Below are 20,928 nucleotides of genomic sequence, written 5' to 3' on the forward strand. Positions count from 1 at the left end.
CAGTGGGAAATAAAACAGAAACTGTGAACCTTTCCAGGTTCAGGGAATTTTTTTTGCCTTGTTTGCCTTGTTTGTTTGTTTGTTTGTTTGTTGTTTTGGGGGGGTTTTGTTGTTCTTGTTGTTGGTTTTTTTTGTTTGCTTTGCTTTGGTTTTGGATTTTTTTGTCAGTGTTTTTTAAATACTTTTATCATTATTAGCAAAACAGCAAATTGCATATCGGAACATTTTCTCTGTGTGTGTAGGTCCTAGAACCTTGCCACGTAACTGGCTTCATGTCTTACTATTTCTGATGTAAAATTGGCCAGTCATTAGGCTCAGTTCTCAGTGCTTCCAGGCTACTCCTTTTCTTCTCTCTCAGCACTTACAGATGTTCCTGGCTTGTACTTAAGTGGGATTTTAAATATGCTTTGTCCTTCTGAAGTACTTTTGCGTTTAAAGCTACCTCATCAGTCCAAACTACTTTCCATTGCATCATATTTCAACTGAACAACAAATAAAATTGTTAGTTAGAATAAGGTTAAGAGGAGTGTTATCTTCCTACCAGAAAATTTCTGATTATGTGTCTGTCCAAGGAGACAGAGAAAAGTTGAAGGACAATGATTTTGTAATCAAACAGGAGTCTGGTCCCTGAGTGATCAGAAGTGGGACATGGGGTTCCCATTACTGTGCCTAGTTGAGTCATAAACTGTCAGGCATGACTATTTGGAAACACTTTGGGTAATCCTTGAATGCCACCAAGGTCTGACTCAGCAGAGCACTTAGGCACTGGTTTGTCTTTAACTTGACATGTTTAGGTGTCTTGGAGCTTAAATATCTGAATAGAAACAAAAGGAGTGAGCATCTTGCTTGGTATGTAACAGTACATGATTTCTGCTTGCAATTAAAGCATGTACAGTGACAGACTAGACTTCAAAACATCTGTGAGAGAGACATAAGGAAAGTAGGTTCAATTTTTATAGTACTAGAAGATTAATTCCACTGAGATTTCATATGAATTTTCATTTATTATTTAAACCTAGGAAACAGAGAGCCCAGAGGACATAAAAGAAATTCTTCTGATTAAAGCAGAAGATATGTGGTTGGAAGACTCAGACGCAACTCCCAGGGCTGCCACAGTATGTGACCTTTAGGCTTTGGGGAAAAAAATAGACACACAAACTCCTTAACTTTTTCTTTTTGCAGTCTGGCATGGGTGTAATTCCAATGCAAGCATATGTAGGGAGTAAGGATCTGTCCTTCTCTTTCTCCCTTCCTCCCTCCATCATGATTTAACAAGTGAAGAGGCTCATGGTGAAAAGCAAAACAGGAGAAAACTTCATGATCCCAGATGCTATCTTTTCTCTGGCTTTCAACATACATTTCTAAAGCTGTAGGTAAACTAGCACAACAATGCAGATTCAGTAGTTCTTGGTATTGCAACAGAAAAACAGAAAACTTCCTTAATGGATTTGGGTGGAAAAATAAAGCTCTGTTTGCTTTGGTGCCCTCTTTATTCTCCCACTAAATTCAAGTCTGTCCATAAATGCAGAAAAATATTAAGTATTTAACAAAATAATCTGAAAATTTGAGACTTACAGAAGAAAAAGGATTTACAGATGTAGAGATCTAGATTTTTTAAGGTGCAGTAAAAGCTATTGCTGCCTTTATATAAATACTGACTGGAGTCACAGAGCAGTACAAAATACAGAAGAGAAGCATGCACTCTATTTTTTTACTAACATGGTATTTTATAGCATTAGTTTCAATGGAACTATTTCAGAGAATTAAAGCACCTGGATTTCTTCATTTAAAAAATTGCAACCTGGCACTAGAATGTTATCTGTTCACCTGTTACGAACTCATCAACCTTTAATAATATGCATCATTTGCCTGAAGGAGTGGAATCTAAGATTTATGTGGCAGTTTATATAGAGGAAAATACATTTGACTCTGTAGACAAATACCAGAACTGGTTTCCTTGTTTTGTATTATTCAATTTTCAAATGAAACAAAGAAAAAAATCCTGTAAAAAGGATAACTAAGCTGTGGAACTCTTTGCAATTCAATATGTAAATGTTGACCAGATCAGGAGTTTAAAAACAAAAACTAAATTAATGAATACTAGGTCATTAGTGGCTGCCCAGATGCAATCCAGGTCAGAAATTCCTGACCAGCTGGAAGCTAGGAGAGCACACCAGAGACAGTCAATCATACGCAGCACTGTACCTGCAGGTAGTAGACAGAGACTTTGAACAAACCAAGGGAATGTCAGCTCTTACGTGTTTTAGGAACAGGCAGTACAAAGGAAGGGAGTACAACATCGGGCCTTGTGAAATCCAAGCTTTCAGTGAGTGTCGAGAAGGCACCAAGCCCTCACTCGCATGACTTCATATTCCAACGCATACAGCAGTAACAAATACAGGGTGTCCACTGCTCTAGCATTTATTATTCTTCAACCATCAAGAATCCCTGAAAACTATTATCGTCTGACTCAAGTCAGTTCAGTACTTAAGCTTCTGTAATCCTACCTGTCATCAGGATCTAAGCTCAGCATCATAAAATCACCAGCTCCCTGTCTACACTGCCTCTGATTTTCAATTATGAACTCTGATCTCTTGCATTTCCACAGTGTACCTTGTGTTACAGGTCAACTAGACATCATCTCACCTGCAGACACTGCCACCAAAGTTTTGTGTTGAAATGTAGCAGCAGGCCTTTCAAGCACCTACTTCTTCTATAAGAAAATAGCCATTCTAAAAATAGAGCGCTAAGTCCTAGGGCTGAGCAAAACCTGCTAAGTCAGAGAAAGAAAAAGTCAGCTAGGTAAAAAACCTGGTGTCTGTGGAAAAAATAAGTAAATTAGTGGGAAGCTAGAAAAGCATTAGTCCTGTCAATGGTTGTGTTGGATCTGATGTCACTATGCTTTCTCTGTACTTATTTTGTCTTTGTGAAAAGACAGTAGTTAATTTGTTACCACAAGGTAATCCTTATATTTCTGTGTCTTGTATTTCAGTTTATAGAAGATATTTACACAGTTTCATAATGAAATAGTTAAGAAAAGAGAAGAACATGATTATGTGGTTGTGATTGTATGCCAATGTCTACACATATTTAATCTCTCTCTCTCTAGGGATGAATTCATCTTCTGGTCACATCAAGGTAAATCCTGAGAAATTTGATGGTTATTGAGATGTTTCCTTATAGCCTGTTCTAAGCTAAATCAGAGAGTTTGGCTTACAGGGAAAGGAAAAGAGACAAACATGACTTCAGCATCATGTTTCACTTTTTAAATGGTTTCTTTTTATTATATGATATAATGTGGGACCACGAGAGGATTCCCATCCCACCAAGAAGGGCTTCCAATTACCAGCACTGTAAACCAAGTGATGATTGAGTTAGTGTCTTGGTGCTCTGACTCCACATTAGTTGGACTGGGATGAAGAAATATGATTAGTTGCTGTAGCCAGATGTAAAGCACTGATACCTTTACGCTGTTGGTCATCTCATCTCATCTCACCTCATCTCATCTCATACCATCTGTGTTTTGCTCTTGTCCATTTTATCTTTCTTCAGCAATTGGAAGGCTAAAGGGGAGCATCTGGATAGATTTGGGAATAAATTCCACAGCGCTAATCTCCGTGAGATATTTTTCTGTGCTCAACTTCAATACAACATGCTATTTCAACTGAGTTTTTTTTTAGAGGGCCCTGCTAGATAACCAAGTCTAAATAAACATCTGGAGTTCTTCATCCAGAGTTTTTTCCTTGGTAATTTATGCTTCCAGCTTTTCAACAAAGTTTTCCCCACATTAACAGAGATTATGCAAAATCTAACTACAAAGGAATAAAATCTCCCTGCCTCCAGGCTTCAGGGAATACCTAGACTGATTTTTGTGTTCATTTTTTCCCTTGTTGTTTCTTATGATCAAAACAACGGCAGACCACTTTTAATTGCAGTATCCCTATCTTTCTCTATCAAAGTTATGTCTTCATTCCCTGTGCCAGGTTCCCTGGAAAAGCAGCTCTGGGATGGTTAGGGCGAGGTGGCCACCAGAGGGAGCCCAAGGAGCCTCCAAAGTGTAACCGAGTCAATGTTGAGAGAAAAAGCAAGACAGAGATGCGAAAATGCTCTTCTGTACCGTGTGTCACTCGCGGGGGGTGTGAGTCAGACTGGGGTAAGAATATACGATATGGCACCAGAGATGCTCACAACCATAGGAAAGCAAACCCAGCTGACAAAAAATAGATATAAAAGGAAAAGAACAAAGTGAAACTACCGTGAGGCCAGGTAAACTGGCAGTTCTGACAACAGGACAGCTCTGACTTATTTTAGCTGTAAGTCAGATCTGGAAAGTGTGAAGGGTTCAGTGGTTCTGTGTTTCTTCTTCTTCTTCCCAGTATCAATGTGTTTCAAAGCTCAGACTGAAGCCAGTTAGTTAATTTTGTTTTTTCAAGAAGAGAGAATTTGGGATGATTTTATCAAAATTTTAATGATTTTTGTTAGGCAGGGATGGCCCATTCAGTTGTAGACTTCCTTCCCCATCTGCAGTTACAGACCAGCCTGACCTCATGGGAAGAGGTTGTGCTGAAAGATTTTGAAGGACTGCTGCAACTAGCTTTGTGACAATTCTTTCCATGCCCACATGCACATGAGAGTCAGTCATGACTCTGGTTTCCTTATCACTTCAAGATTAAATCTGTAGCTAACCTTAAAATGGGCAACCGCTTTCATAATTTCAACCTTTGTCAAGGCTTGCAAAATAGTAACAAAATACACACACACATGCACATATGTACACATATATCCATTCATAGAATTCTTCTCTATCTCCTTGTTATTAATACCTACCTAATTATAGTAGTGTTTATAGTAGTAATTTATCTTTTTAATTTAAAATCATTTGGTCCTTCCTGGGTTACATATAAAAGTGACTCAGCCTTCTGCTGCTTAGGACTTCTGCTTCCACCAGTCTTCCTCCACCTGGAAACAGATGTGTGTTCTGCATACAAATTTGAGCTAGAGCTAGAGTTCTTGAAAGCTTGGTTTCTGGCTAGAAGCAATACGGACTTTTCTCTTGGAAAGGTGTGTTGTTGCAAGGCAGTGCTAAAACTGATGTGCCATGTTTGGGAGCGGAGGAGCTCCTGTGTTCTTATATATTTTTGAATAGCTGTCTACTTCCCTTCCTTAGTGTTACTTGAAGACAGCTCAGCTTCTGTACTGAACAACACTTCTTTTTTTTTGCTAAAATTATCCCTCTGCTGAAAAGTGATAGATTCTGGAAGTGTCACAGGTTATATATCTGTAGTTAGATAAGGGGGTATGTTCTCCATTAATGATATAGTCTGAGCGTGCTTATAGTATACCTTCTTTTTTTGTGTGTGTGAGTCTAAAATCAAGAAAATTAGTGACAATCCTTTCTTTCAGAGCTTTAACTGAATCAGCAAAGCCCCATATTCAGAGTTAATCTTGCTAAAAGCATCAATTTGATTTAGAATATTGAAGGCAGGTAGCAGATTTTGCTGCTTTCAATATCTCCCTGAGAAAGGGATTAATGTCTAAACAATGGAAATACTTTTAGAAGGGAAAAGTGTGAAAATCTTGCTTCTTACTCTTCTTGTCTCCATGATACATGATTTGTGGCCAATGGTACAGTTAATGGGAAAACATTTGTGCAATTCTTCTGAAAGTTTCATAATAGTTTTAATCTAAAACAAGAAAAAAAAGAGATGAAAATTGACACCATGGATATCAGAATATTTAGCAAACACTGCTATTAAACATTAATAAATTAGGTACAAGAAAAAAACCAAATCAATATGTACTGTCAATGAAATGCTACAGAACTTAAAGCATACAGTTGTACTGGGGTTTTCTTCATTTTTTTCATTTGCTATGACCTGCCCTAGAAGGCAGAAGTAACTTTTGTTTTTTGCTGATAAATTCCTTGGGGTGGACTAAATTAAATCAATACTAGATGATCCGCATTTACACATATATATATATACAGAATTTATTTAGAATAATTTGGTTGCAAAGGAAAACAGGTATGTAGCCATTTTGGTTGTGATTATCCATAGCAGTATGGCAATATAAAAACATAAAAATATTGCCCAAGAAAATGTATAAGAAAGAGAGAGATAGAGAGAGAAGAAGAAGAAGAAGAGTTAAAGGCAAAAGAGAGAAGGGAAGAGAGAGAAAAAAAAAAGAATTTATAGTCACCACTCAGAGGTCTTTGATGAACTTGGTTGTTGTCACTGTTGTCTCTGGTGTCTTGATCTGTTGGGGAGTGGTGTGGAAAAGTAGCTCCTGAAACATAAAGTCCCATGGGTTTATATACCTTCAGAAACCCTCCTGGTGCCTCCCCTGTGTCTGTGTGAGGGGACTGTTTTGCACAGTTACTCTGGTTTTGCAGGGATCTGTAGGTGCTGGATTTTCCAAAGTCATTTTAGGCTTGGCAGGGGGGAGGGGGGGGGGCTTCAGGGGCACTCCTGCTGAGAGTGAGGCCTTTTCTGGGTTAGTGGTGGGTGTGTGCACACGGGGGCCTCCTTCGACACGGCCTGGCCCATGGGAGACAAATATCACACACAGAGAGTGCCACTGGTCTCCTTTAGATAGGCATCACAGACCCAGAGAAGCATCACATATCTAGAGAGTCACCCCCCAGGCCTCCACAAAGTTAACAGTTTGTGGACTATTGCCTCCTCCCCTCAGCCTTTATCTTCACTCTCCTGGCTTCTTTGCACAGGTTGCTGTAGTATCAATGTTTTAAGGCAATTTAAAAAGTCCAATTTTTGGACACCATTTTTGTTTGTTTGTTTGTTTTGGTTTTTTGTATTTGGGGTTTTTGTTGTTGTTGTTTTTGTTAGAAGCAGAAATAGGAAGGAAATAAAAATAGTCCTTTGGTAAAATACTGTCACAAGTTGGGGCATGTACAATGAGTCTGAAGTAGATTTTAATTGCAGACTACACAAATCTCAAAGATATGCTATTCAAATACACATAGCTCATATATGTGTAATACAGAACACATTTTCTCCATCAAGTGAAGAAGCAGCTAGAGAACAGTCATGCACCCTGACTGACCATGACCACTGCAGAAGTAACTGGAAATTATCAGTTCACTTGAAAGTCCAATCTGCTCCCTGAGACTCATAGTAGAGAATGGGATCAGCTGCCCTTTGAAACTTCTTTTCTACCCTCTTGGCAAAAAAGAGTACCTAGATGATTAGCCTTCAATGTCTAGAGAAATTTATAATGGTGAGTTAGATGATTAGTGGGTTTAGACAAAAGGATACACTTACCCCAAAGCTTTGCATACCTCTAATTTGAATTGCCAAGCAATTTCCACATGAAAGACCCACTGAACATCAGTTTCTTTCACTAAATATTCTCTTTTACTCAGTCTATATTCCCACTGTAATCAAGAGCTCATTGTATCAAACTTTCTTAAGGATAATGGGAAGAATAAATTGTATTGACTTAGCTATTCATCACAAACTTTCTATTCTTTTCTAGTATTGAACATTTACTGATATGTTTTATATTTAACCCAAAGACTGTACCTCTTGCTTTTTTAGTGATTATTTAATCAGACATCTATCCCCTATCACATTCAGGAATAATAGATCATGGTTAAGAATAACAGTATTATCCTTCAGTTTTACCTGAAATATTAAGATCACCCTAAAGCCACTCTTCTTCATTTCCTTTAATCTAATAGAATTAAACAGGTCATGCCTGAAGATCAATAACAGATCCTCTAAACCACCCTAAGAGATTCTGTTGACAGCTGCTCCAGATCTTTCCAGATGGTCTCCTCCTAATTTTTAAGTTCTGCTTCATCATGGACACATTACATTTATTGTGACAACATTCTTGTTCTAAATCCTTTTTCTGCCTCCACAGAACACTCTTTTGTTGAAAATATAGGAAGAAGCACTTTAAGAACTCAGCATAGTGGAAGAGGGAGTCCTAATTGCCTTTTGAACCATAAAAATAAGGTCATGTATGGTCTTTTATATGTACATTGATTTTACTGTTTGTTTGTTTGGTATTTTTGTTATATATACAGAGGTTTATATTGAAGGTTTCAACATGAGGAAGCATGGTTCAACCCTAAGCTAAGTAACCTGTCCTTCATGTGTATCTTCATGACAAAAAAAGATCTCAGCAAAGAAGATTAATATCTTACTAATTTTCCCCTGAGGGTTCAAAAAAATTAACTACTGATCACTGGCTATTCTTTTATTTTTTTACGTTTTGCAGACACAGTATGATTAGATGACCCATATAAGTTCAAAGAGCAAGTATATTGCAAAAGAAGTAGTAAATTCCAATCTCATTGAATACAGTTTTGTGTTCTGGATACTGGAGTCCACCATCTTAACATCAGTGTCCAGAAACAATGAGAAGCTCAGGCAGAAGCTCATATATGCAGATAGAAACTTTCATTCTCAAACATTCAAGTTTAATTGTGGGCTACAAACACAAAGCTGCCATCTGGTATTTCTGAGAAAAAGAATAAAAAACTGTGAAGAAAAAAACCCACTCAATATATATTTGCTTATGGCATTTTTGTAGTCATTATCATTCAGGTTTTTTGAAATGTGTTAGTAACTTGAAAAATTCCTGTTACAATATAAATATTTATTATAAAAATATTTAATTTAAAAGAAGTTTTGAGCAAAAGACAATGACAGCAAAATGACACTTCCTTCCAATGATGAGCTGAAATGGAGGGAATGGTTTTTGGAAATTAAGTATTTTTTAATTAGAGGTTTTAATTTCTGTTTCAATTATAACATGAAACCTGTACTATATTCAGAATGAAAATGTATCTCATGAAAACCAGTAAGAACTCCTGTCCCTGACTTTATTGGTACAGTTTATTGGTAACAGTTTTTCTTTCTTTTCTAGCAATTAAGTCATGCTGCAGCATGATTGTCTCGGCAAGTGGTCCAAATGTTAGTGGAATGTCCTCTTCATGTCAGTTCTCCACTGCTGGATGAATAATCAAAGCTACATGTGCACTTTCTCCCATTATCTTTTTACAACAGGAAAGCAAGAAGTAAAGGGACAAACGCTGGGGTTCTGGCTCAGTTATCTCAGGTGGGAAGGAAAAAGGAGAGGGAAATGGGGGATGGAAACAATCCCGTATGTGTCTATATATCTCTTTCCTGTCAGTGATTCAGTTCTCTTATTTCTAGAATTAAAAAAAAAAAAAAAAAAGACATACCACAGCTGGATTCTCTTGTGTTTCCATCTAGTTCCAGAAGCATCATGTTATTAAATAAATGTTAGAATATAATTTTATAAAAATTCAAAACATAAAGAAGAGAACGTTTCCATGTAATCCATCTTCCTCATCTTTTCTGAAATTTTATGCTGGTGTTCCTCTGACGGTAAAGTAAAAGCAATTCTTCTATTTTTACATGAGAAAAAGACTGTGTCAGAGAACCTTACTATTGAAAATTACAATGAAAACAAGAAACCAAGAAAATAAAAAAACTTGCCATGCGAACCCCAAGCATGAGCAATAATTTCAAAATTAGTGGCAACTTCAAAAAATATCAGTTTTCTCTTTCTACACCTTTTGTCTACTTTAGTTAAAGAACGTTCTGCTTTTTTTCCACTATTTTTACAAGGTCTGAATCACCTACTTCTTATTTCCTAAAGGCAGGTCTGTCTTGGAGCCAGGTGGCATTGGCTCTGCCGGACATGGGGGAAGCTTCTGACAGCTTCTCACAGAGGTGACCCCTGTATCCCCTGCACTACCAAATCCTTGCCACACAACTCAATAGATCTCCTCACATAATAAAAAATAGAAATATAAAAATGAGATTAGTTCAACATTTTTTGTACATGCATACTTTCATTACACTTTCTGCTCAAATGTGTTATCTGTATTTCTTGTTCTTGGCTGCTCAGCAAACTTAAAATTGCACTGCAAAGGGGGTTATATTTTCTTTGTGAACTAAAAAGTATAAGTGACTATAAATACAAGACTTATGCAGTGGGTAAAGGCATTCTGATCATTCTACCAGTGAAAAATAGTGCTGGGTTAAAGGGAATCAGAAAGGGACTGCAGAAGAAATTACAGTCATCTGAGTGCCAAATATTCAAGGCATATTTGAGCAATGAAATGACCCAGTTGAAAATGGTAGGCCAAGAAAATCTTCATTTGCATAATACAAAAAGAAGAGCTAATTTTTTCTAATAAATTAATGATATTATTTGTATTTTTAAAAGGCCATGAAAACAGATAAATTTCTCTAACTTTGGGCAAATTAAATGGAGGTGTCTCAGATAAGAGCAATATCCTTACACCAGAGGGAAAAGGTACTCAGGAAAACAAATTACTTTTCCAGGTGCTTAGAGTCAGAAATGAATTTGAGTCACACTGCCCGACAGACAAAATCATGTTTTCTGACCCAGATAGCACACTGCCTACAGATTTTCCTAAAATGATATCCAATACAAGATGTGAGTGTCAGGGACCCATCATTTTTATGTGGAAGAGTTAGGCATAGCCCCAACACAGAAACTTAGTATTTAACTTTATTCATCAATCTCTATATAGCATTTTCTGTGTTACAGAATTCATTTGTCAACAGCTGGATAACAGTATATGCTAATGAGTTTACATGAGATAACACATGCAAAAATAAGTAAAACTCCTACCATAGACCTTGCTTCTTCAAAAAAAAAAGAAAAATTCACTTTATAACTGGGGAAGTGAAGGTGTTGTTTTCAGGGTCTTCATGCTACTAATAGACACATCCTGAATGCAACTGTGTTTTGAAAAAGGTAGAATCACTGGGGGCACTTAGCTGAAGCCTAGGGAATACACATTTCTGTACTGCAGTAAAAATTCTGTGCTGACTTGACCAACAAGAAAATTTTTCCTCCCTCTCTCCTAGAAGTATGTTTAAGGCATCGTTCATTCTTAATTTGACTGACCTATAGCATGACGAGCTTTCAAGCATGGCAGAAGTCTTGCAGAAGTCTGCTTCTGAGAGAAACACACAAAATGGGGGTATTGTAGACTGCACACACAGCAACAGTCACATGCATGTATGTGCACGCACAGACGCACAGATTGTCAGTGTACATGGCTTTGTTTTTGTGGCATGCAAATAAAACAAAATACAAATAACTTTTTACTACACGTTATTGCCAGGTCTCCACATTCAAAAAAAAAAAAATCTCTACAGAAGCTGAACAGTGGAAATGAACACACCTGGAAAACAATTTTCCTGGAAAATCTCATGAAATTTTGCCATAATCATAAGAAAATATTGTTTTATTAATTTGTTTTATTAGTTGAAGAGCGATTTAATACCTGATTGAACACAGATAGATATTTGGGCTATTTTAACTTAATCAGTTATTTTAAACTTTGATCTGTTATTCATTGTCAACTTTCTTAGCTATGCATGGGTAACCAAGTTGGAGACAATTGCAAACAAATGACAAAGTTAAAAATATGACTATTTGGCAATGGTTTCCAAGCTCTTTGCCGCCAGGGTTCTCCTGCAGTGACATGTTCTTTTACAGTTAGTTTATTAGACTGCAAACGCAGAAATAGTATTTCTCTCTATTCGTGTCTTTTTTGAGACTTAGTATATATCAAAATTTAAGAAAATTAATATAATTTTAGTCCAGAGGAAAATTTCTGATTTCTTATTTCACGCTTAGCACTATTTTAAATTATACACTTTGGCTCTCAATTGCAACTAATGGTATTCGGGGGGGGGAAATTTTAAGCTATATTTAGAGAAGTTTCTGGGTTCTTAAATCAAGAAGGTGCTTCTGAAAATATTACTGAAATATTTAAATATTGATATATCTTCCCAATTATGAAATATTAAATTATTTCTTCTTAAACATCCTAGATACCCACTCACAGAAACTCAAAATCACATGAAATTTCATGTTACAGCATAAACGAATATCTACATACACAGTGTAACTGCCACAAATTTGTTCTCGTTGTGTTTCCTTGTCCTCAGTTTCTGTCTGCAATATATAATAATAGTCTTCCTAGGGAAAATTGCTCAAACAAACCACAGCTACATGCAATATTTCCACAACTCCTATTTTGCAGGATAGTGTTCTGATACAGTGGCTGCCTTTTGTGCTCTCTCTCAGAACAAATCAGAACGTAATAATAGAGCAAGCATAGAGATGTACAGAGAGTGCATTAAAGTCACCTCCACTTTTCCTAATAAACACATTGCCATCTGTCATCCCCGTAACAGCCTCTGAAGGCAAAGAAATTTCAGCTTGAAGAAATGATCTAGAAAGAACCAGTCACTGTATTTGCATTGATTACTGCAAATGTGCTGCCGTAAGGGCAAACCTGTTTGGGAATGGGAGCCTGAACTCTTATAATCTCTTGCAAAGGTATAGGAGGGAATATGGGAATCCAGGGAAAGGCATAATTATAGTGTCTTCCTGTCAAATGGTTGGAGGGATAAAATGTCATCGTCCTGCATAATAAATAAATTAGAATTTCAATATTTAAGTCCTTGTCAGAGAGAAGGTCTATCACAGAATAACCATTAATTTCTATGCTGCCTCTAGGTAATTTTTCACCATTGAGGGCATTTGACTGTTAAATGCTAATATGAATTAAATAAATGCTTATGAAGTCTGAGATATCTAATCAAGAAAACCCAGAAAAGATTAAAATTACTTCCACCTCCCCCCCCCCCCAAGCTACTTACAACAGTTACTGGTTGTGATATCCAGATGTGAAGCATCTAATGAACATAATGGCATCTATTTTAGGAACTGCTGTAGCATCAATATTACTTTGCAGATCATGACACATTAAAAAAAAATTCAAGACAAGGAAATTGTGGTGTCCCTGGCACTTGACTTCATCAGTGGCACTTTGTACTTTATCCTTGAAACCTGTCAGACTCTCAGTAAACATTACTTCAGTGTCATCTGTATTCACCAGAAGGTCCTAATAGCTGCTGAGGTAACCTTGGGTGTCAGTCGTGAACACGAATGGCATCCAACACTGACCACATTTAGGGCGCTGGTCACATCACTCTTATTCAGACAGTCTTTACTTCTCCTTTCTTTGTGCTTGCATTTCTTTGCATCATCACATCACTTCCTTCTTTACTGGACCATCTACAATGGTCCAGTACTATTTAATGGTCCAGTACTATTTCCTTAACCTTAAAGAAGATGTGCAAAAATATTAAAATTGATAGTTTTGCTCAGCATTAAAAATCATCACCATACACTACTGAGATATATGGTTCCATATAAAATTAAAACCTATTTAAAAAAAAAGGGCTTACCATATTTTTAAAAGCTTTTTTCTTTAACTAAAAAAAGTTAAATGGTTTTTTTTTTTAATTAACTTAGTATTTCCCAAAAGAAATGGTTCATTTCAAAATCCACCATTTTTTAATCCAATTTTTAAAGTGATGCTTTTTTGCAATTGTGCTTTTGACAAATTTACTGCTCAGAAAATTCAAGTAGCCTACTCGTTCTACTAATATCCTCCTTCCATGTACTTGTGTCTCCCCCCCATGGCAATCTCAGTGCCATTGTGTACCCTGGAAGTGCAATGAGGAGCAGTCAGAGTTCAGGAAGCAAAGTATCAGCAGATGAATACCAAGACCACTGCAGAAATCCTTGGATTTGTGAGAAAGCCCTAAAGTAATGGGGGCTTGTTACTGGAGGCAGATTTTTGGAGAACATCCCTCAGATGTTGCCTGAACTGCCTGCTAGGGTTGACTTTAATCTTTCAAGAAATGTATATCAGGAACTCAAGGGATATACTCAGTTTTATCAGGAACTTAATTGGGAAAGCTCCGGAGTCAAAATTTATATAGGTGAGCCAAAGGCTATAGCCGCAGATTCAGTGGCATCTCTCCTAGACTGCCATCCTGGTCAGCATTACCTTTGATGTCTACTTATTAGAGACTTTTCCCTGCCTGAAAACAAGTGATCATTATTCCACCCAGTTTCAGCTGGTTAGCTATTATCAAGATGCCTAATTTTTTTTCCCTGTCTGTTACCATAGAGATGGGAAGCACAAGGTGAGAGCACAGCAATGGTTTGTTCATAAAGCAGGGATCACCCACCAGACTTGCAGGCAGAGTTTTTAAAGCAAGCCCCTTCACTGAAAAAATAAAAATCCTTTTTTTATGATGGCACTGGAATCTTTTTTGTAGTTGTTCTGCCTCAAATGGCTTCCTGAAAGCCCATCAGAAAAATGTCATGACCCTGGGCAAACTAACTACTTTTTTTTTAATGTTTCCCATACCATCATCATCAAAAAGAATAAGTCTGGAGGAAGAATCTAGTCTTCATCTAAACCTATGAAACTTCATCATCTTCAGATCAAGGTCTCAGGTATGCATCCTTAGAAGTGAAATTGTGCAATGGTAGGTCAGGGCATAAAGTACCTAGAAAGCCTTTGGTAGTGCTGCTAAAGGGTCAGGTGAAAACTCAGCTTAATTGTTAAAGCCCAGAGTGAGCTTCCAGGCTGGCAGACTAAACAAGAAAAGGATCTCATGAAAACTGTTGCAGAGTAATGTGAAGACATAACTTGAACATCTCACATCAATGGAAACGGCTGGAGAGAGTCGTACATCCAGGATACAAATAATTATTCCTAATTAATGAGTTCCCTGCAAAAATACATGTCTATACTTAGGAACCCCATGTCTTTATAGCTTTAATACCCATCATATCTGAATCTTAGAGAACATCTTTTCAGCAGACGTGACATCAATCTAAAACACTGCCAAGAGAAGGAAAACAGGCGCTTTTCTATTTAAAAGCACACGGTGAACTATGAGTTAGAATTGCTATCGGTGCATGAAATAGTGATAAATAGTAGTCATGTGCAGTTTGCACAGACAAATGAATGCGTAGCTGACTAATGTCATGTTTTGCTCATTTAGCTGCTGGATTGCTCAAAAGCGAGTCTTGCACCCACAATTTCTGCAAGCACATAGAAGCCTGGGACAAAAAAAGAGTGTCTTATTTGAGGATTACAGCCAGGCTCAGAGGTTTGTAGTTAGAAATCTGATGCAAATTTTACATCTGAAATTGATGGCTTTTGTGAATCATTCTAAATAAAACGTATTTCTTATTTTCTCCTTACAGCATCTAAACTTTACCACTCATCAAGAAATAACAACTCCATAATATGAGGGGTGGGGAAGAAGGGGTTTAACATTCATGTTCCACTTCCTTTTTGTTCTGTGAAACAACTTTATATGACTGTATTTACTAGTCACTTTTGTGGTCCAATTCTACAGTAGCAAACTTGTAGACAAGGTGTATATTCTCCTGTCATTAAATATATAGCACTTTTTTTCAGTCAGAGATTAAGAAAATAGGTAAAATAAAAGCTGTAGAGAATACGCTGAACAGAATAGAGAAACATTGAATTCTTGTGACTGAGACACACTATTTTACTGGTTTCTTTAAAGGAGTGCTATGTAAGCATTGTTAAAGTGGAAAGAATTCTTTAGAAACCAAGTTCCATATAAACAGCTCCAGAGCAGTAAGAACATCAAATTACTTTATACAAGTATATTCCTTTATAAGTCAGAATGGTATGCAAGACTTATGAGTTGCAGAGGAGAAAAAAGAATTTAATTTTCTGGTGTTGTGCTCAAGAATACCAGAAAATTGAACTCTCTCAGCTCACACTGGACTTACTTCAAATATCTGCTGCCAGTCAGAACATTCCTTCTGACAGGATTCCACTTACCAAGTCCTTTGCAATCCACAGGCTGTACTAGTTTTCAATCAAAGAGAAAAGAACATAACACAGAAGCTGTCATCTGCTACAGATGACTACAACCTCAACATGCCCATGGGAAGTTTTAGAGAAGAAGCTGCTTGTAGAGCATTTCTTTGGTGAAATTAGTTTAGATTGAGTTTAACAGTAACACTGTCTTAGATTAAAGGAAAGAAAGACAGAACACATTTAGGAGGAGTGGAAGATGTTCTATGAATCAGAATAACCTATTTTTTTAAAATTCAAACTATTTCAGTCACCCTCATCAGTAGATAGCAGTGATTAACCCTATTAAAACCACTAAGAACAGTAACCAATTGTTTTATTGTGAATCTTTAACGTAATTTTTATTACCTCTTTGCTTCCAGAACAGTCAAGGCTAAAGAAATAGCAATTGACATTCATGTCTCGGTTTTCAGAATCTATTCAGCGGGATTCCAATAAGTAAATTTTTGTTCTACCATTTCTTTTTTTTTCTGTTGCAGCTGTAGTGGAGAGAACACAGTTTCTTAGGTGATTACTGGAGAACTTCAATATTACATTCTACTAATAGGTGATAAATAGAGTTGGTGTGGAAAGAATGGCATGAGGATTACCAGTGCATCAGAATCATCAATGTACACCCTGAACATTGCTGTTTTGAGGTATTTCTCACATTTCTCACAGGATGCCTAACATAAAATCTGTTAGAAACTCAAGCTGTGTTTTCACAGCTGTGACCTGTGTCAGAGTAGAAGGAAAATCCAGGGTCACAATGATTCAGAGTACTACAGCTATGAGAAGATGGTGCAGTACTACAGCCAGTACATCTTGATGGCCTCTCTGGCACAAACATCTAGCAGGCAAGGCAGTAAAAATGACGGATCAAACCTCCATAGACCTTGACACATCTGGTAGTCAACAAATTTCACTGCAAAAAATATACTACCTGGTTGTTGTTTTAAATGTAGTTTGAGGATAGCATCCAGAGTGCAAATGTGTCTGTTTGACTGAGTGTCATAGCGCTGTGATCTTCAGTGACCTCGTCATTTACCCATATAACACATACATCCATCTGACACATATTAGAATGAACTGTGCTGACTATGTTTGAAGCAAACAGCCCTTACTGAATCCTCACACTGTGACAGTTGTCTGTGACTTAATTCTAGGTAGTCTGGGCAATCAAGCAGCCAAGTGGAGGACAAACATTATCTTGCCCTTAAGTTCTACTTTTTGCTTATACATTTTTGTAGAATAATGACATATGGCCCAAGGATATTCCTACATTATAAGTTTGAAGATACGGTTAGTATTTAATGTGACTAGTGATGCATGTCTTACAGATACATTCTTAAAGACAAAGAGAATCTATTCTCTTATGCCTTTGAAAATAGCACTTCTCTGTTAGACGTTCATGCCATGAATTTACATAACACTTTACACTTTAAAATGTGGTGGTGCTGAACGCTGCAGCAGACAAGCTTGATCATTTACAGAAGAGCCTCTCTGCTAAATGTCATGTAGCATCTTTAGAAACTAATAGTGAGTCTATATAAGAAGACAGTAACAAAGGAGATGAACAGAACTGTAAAACAGACAAGACTTACAATTAAAGAGATCCGGCAGGATCTGTACTCCTGTTTAACTCATAGGGTTATCAGAATATATGTTCAGATGCAAACTTTGACCCAGCTTCAGGAAAAGCTGAAAGTCTGGCAGAGAACACACGCCCACCCACCCACACACACAAAGATTGCTTGATACATTAAGGAGGTAGTTTTAGATTTTGTGGGTAAGTGTTTTCTTTAATCATATGAACTGTCACCAAGGTTGGTGTTAAAGCAGATCCCAGATCAGTGTTTCATTTACAATGGTTCAGAGCAGTTCCTGAGACTGATAGAGACAAGACTTAGTCAAAGTGAAGTTTAGCAACTTCAGTCAAAGTGAAGTTTAGGAGTTAATATGCTGATTATAAAAAAGGAAAAAAATACTAATAATTTCCAGACTTAGAGTTTTGACTTGTTTCCATGCATGCAGACTTTTCTCACTGCTGGTGTCTGTGAGGGCCTTAGTACTTTATCATATAAATGGAGCAGATTCACATTATCCCAATCTACCTGGCATGCACACACATTAATCTCTTAGGATGATTGGGCCCTAGAGTGGAGAAAGAAGCAAAAGCAAAACAGGGCTTTTACAGAGGAGAGCTGGTCCATTCTAAAGCTGCATTTAAATAAAAATACCATGAAAAAAGAAGAAATCCCTACCTTAGGCTATGCCTACTGTCTCATATGCAGAAATCATGGTTGCAATCCCTTTTTTTGTTAAAAAAAACCACTGAGACTCATCAAGAAACATCAAGAAATGAGTGCATGAGATTTTTGCTCCATCTGTTTCTTTGGAAAAAAGTTATGTCTCAAAGGACCATAAGCTATTTGCCCATGGTACTGGTCACAATCAGTGATTTGTGAATTTTGATTTCTACTTTCATCCTCTTTACTAATGGTATTTGTTCAGTTAGCTAAAGTTTTTTTTTTACTTATGGTGGCAGTTACTCTGTCCTAGCAATGTTCTGGTTTCAAATAAAAAGCTCCTGAAGTTCCTCAGCCTCGATGCTTTTGTGTTTTCTGTTCTTTTATTTTGTCAGAGGCTCAGAAGTTGAGGGAGAGATGGGCTTATTTCATAGTAGCACGGCTTCCAGAAAAATACTTTCATATAATAAATAATGATATATAATTACAATAAAACCACTTAATAATATCTAGTTAAAATAAAATTAAATAATAATATTATATATTACTGAAATACTTTCATCATTTCCAGATCCAAATATGCCCATTTACCATTCAATACTTTTTCAAGGCCAACTTTACAACATCTTTCTTTTCTCACTTAGCCTGCTTGCCTTTATCCTACTTTATTCTTTTGACTTCATAGACTTTTTAATTCAAAGATATTTAGAGAGGAATTCTAACTTGACTAAGAAGATTTCTGTGTCTAAAGACATAGAAGCGTTGCCATACAACTTCAACAAAAATGGAGCTTTGCCCTTACAGTTTAGTGTCTCAGCATTTGCAGTGTCATTTGAGTAAGCTTTTCAAGTGTATGTTGCTTGAGGAAGAAATACCTAATTTTGTGTCTGTACAACCAAGCTTAATTATTCCAACCTGCAGCTGGAGTATTTAAATAAATACTAGTGAAATAGTAAAAGAACAATATCTCTTTAAAAGCTTAAAATAAAGACCACAACCAGCTTGAAAGAAATGACACCATTTAAAATGTTAATTTTCCAATTTCAATATTTATCACTTAACATACTGGTAACAGTAAGACAAACAGCATGTTCAGATTGAACTTTATTGCCTCATCAATGGACTTATCTGCTCTGCTGAGTATAATTTATCCTAGATACATAACATGATTCACATAAAATATAAATTTTCTAATCTTTAGCTGAACATTGCAAGTTTTACCTTCCTGATTACTTTATTATTGTATTTAATTATCAATATGATTTATGTATTACCTCAAATTCATGTACACTGTATGCTTCTTGAACAAAAAGAAATATTAAATGCTGTCAAATTTCATCAAAATAACAAATAAGCCTATATGCAAATGTAAATAAAATCCTGTGAGAATTTTGACAACAAGCATCTTCATAAAACAAGGAGCATAAAATCATATACATGCTATATCAGAGTCCTATTGTATGAGACTGTGACACTAATCAGACCAGTAGTGTTATCCTTACAGGATTTCTCCAGATAGCAGAACTTCATATATACTATGCAATACAGTCAAGCTTCCAGCAGACTTCCATAACTTTGATTACCCTAATAAAATATGTGTTTAGTAAAAAAGCTCTAAAACTATGAAAATACATCCAATGGCAACATCCAAACAGATGCAGACTAATAGACTATTTATCTTATAGTTATTTACTTACTTGTATATGTAGCTATAAATACAATGACTACAATTTGGAACACTTTTATCTTCAAAAGATGAAAGATTTCACCAAATTAGGCATAAAATCGTATTTATATTACCTCAGGCACAGAAATTAGTGGTAAACCTCCAGGTGAATTCTGCGTATTACCTCAGTAAAGGTATTATGAAATCTTTGGTAAGGCATTTCTATAGCAAGTAAATTAAATAAATATTTAAACATACTGCAGCAATTAATCACTCTTCTACACAATAATTAAGTTTATTCCAAGTTTGTAGAGCTTCAAGGAACATTTGGGTAAACACACTACTAGAAATATTATTTTTATAACAATCACAGCAGCAAATATACCATGTGGGAGTTTCAGCAGCAGACCCCAAAGAGGGAACAATACTACTGAGAAGAAAAGCTACCGCCTGTTCTCTATTTCATAATGTGAAGAAACCGTGAAGAGTTCACTGCTTAATGTCTTTAAGTTGCAGACAAAGTCAGCAGTCATCATTCCAAAAGCTCATTTGTTTGGGTCAAGCAGAGAAAATTGTCAAACACACTTATAAACAAGGCTATAGAGAAAAGGCAAACAATGAAGTTACGCCATCTTCCTGACTGTTTTGCACTCAAATTGACATTGTTCCTGAGTGGTGACAAAGTGGGAGGAAAAGGATAATCTGAGGATTTAACTTAGTTATTTTGAACTTCCTGGTGTTCCTATTCAAGGTGACAGAGAAACTGGCATACCTGAATAGCAGAAGAAAGAGAATCCAATGAGCAAGTTTAAAAGTTAATGAGATTCAAGGTAGTTTTGCAGTGTAAAATACACTATGTTATGTAGGATATGGGTGCATTTGATACTGCACCCACCCGGCTGTTATTCACATTCTGTTTCTGGTTAATGAAGTATCACAGAGGATGTATGTTTGTATTTGGGTTTCTCTCACCAGTGTGCAGGAGCACAGGACAAAATAGGGAGGCCAAGCAGACAAAGGACTAGTGTTGTGCTGTAATGTCCTCTTTCTTCCTTGCTATCTAGGACCAGAGCAAATAGGTGCAAGAGACTAAAACTGGAAATAGAGTAAAAAGAAAGAGTGTCCCCCAGTTATATTACAAGGAAAAATACATTTTCATTGCAGGTCTTTTTGATAATTTTTTCCCTAAATTTTCTCCAAAAAAGCAGTACACCTTATACATATAAATGAAGACAAACTGCAGAGGTGTCAGAATCTCAGCCTAA

The sequence above is a fragment of the Pseudopipra pipra genome, chromosome 1 (genome assembly GCF_036250125.1).
Source record: "Pseudopipra pipra isolate bDixPip1 chromosome 1, bDixPip1.hap1, whole genome shotgun sequence".
NCBI classification, from domain to species: domain Eukaryota; kingdom Metazoa; phylum Chordata; class Aves; order Passeriformes; family Pipridae; genus Pseudopipra; species Pseudopipra pipra.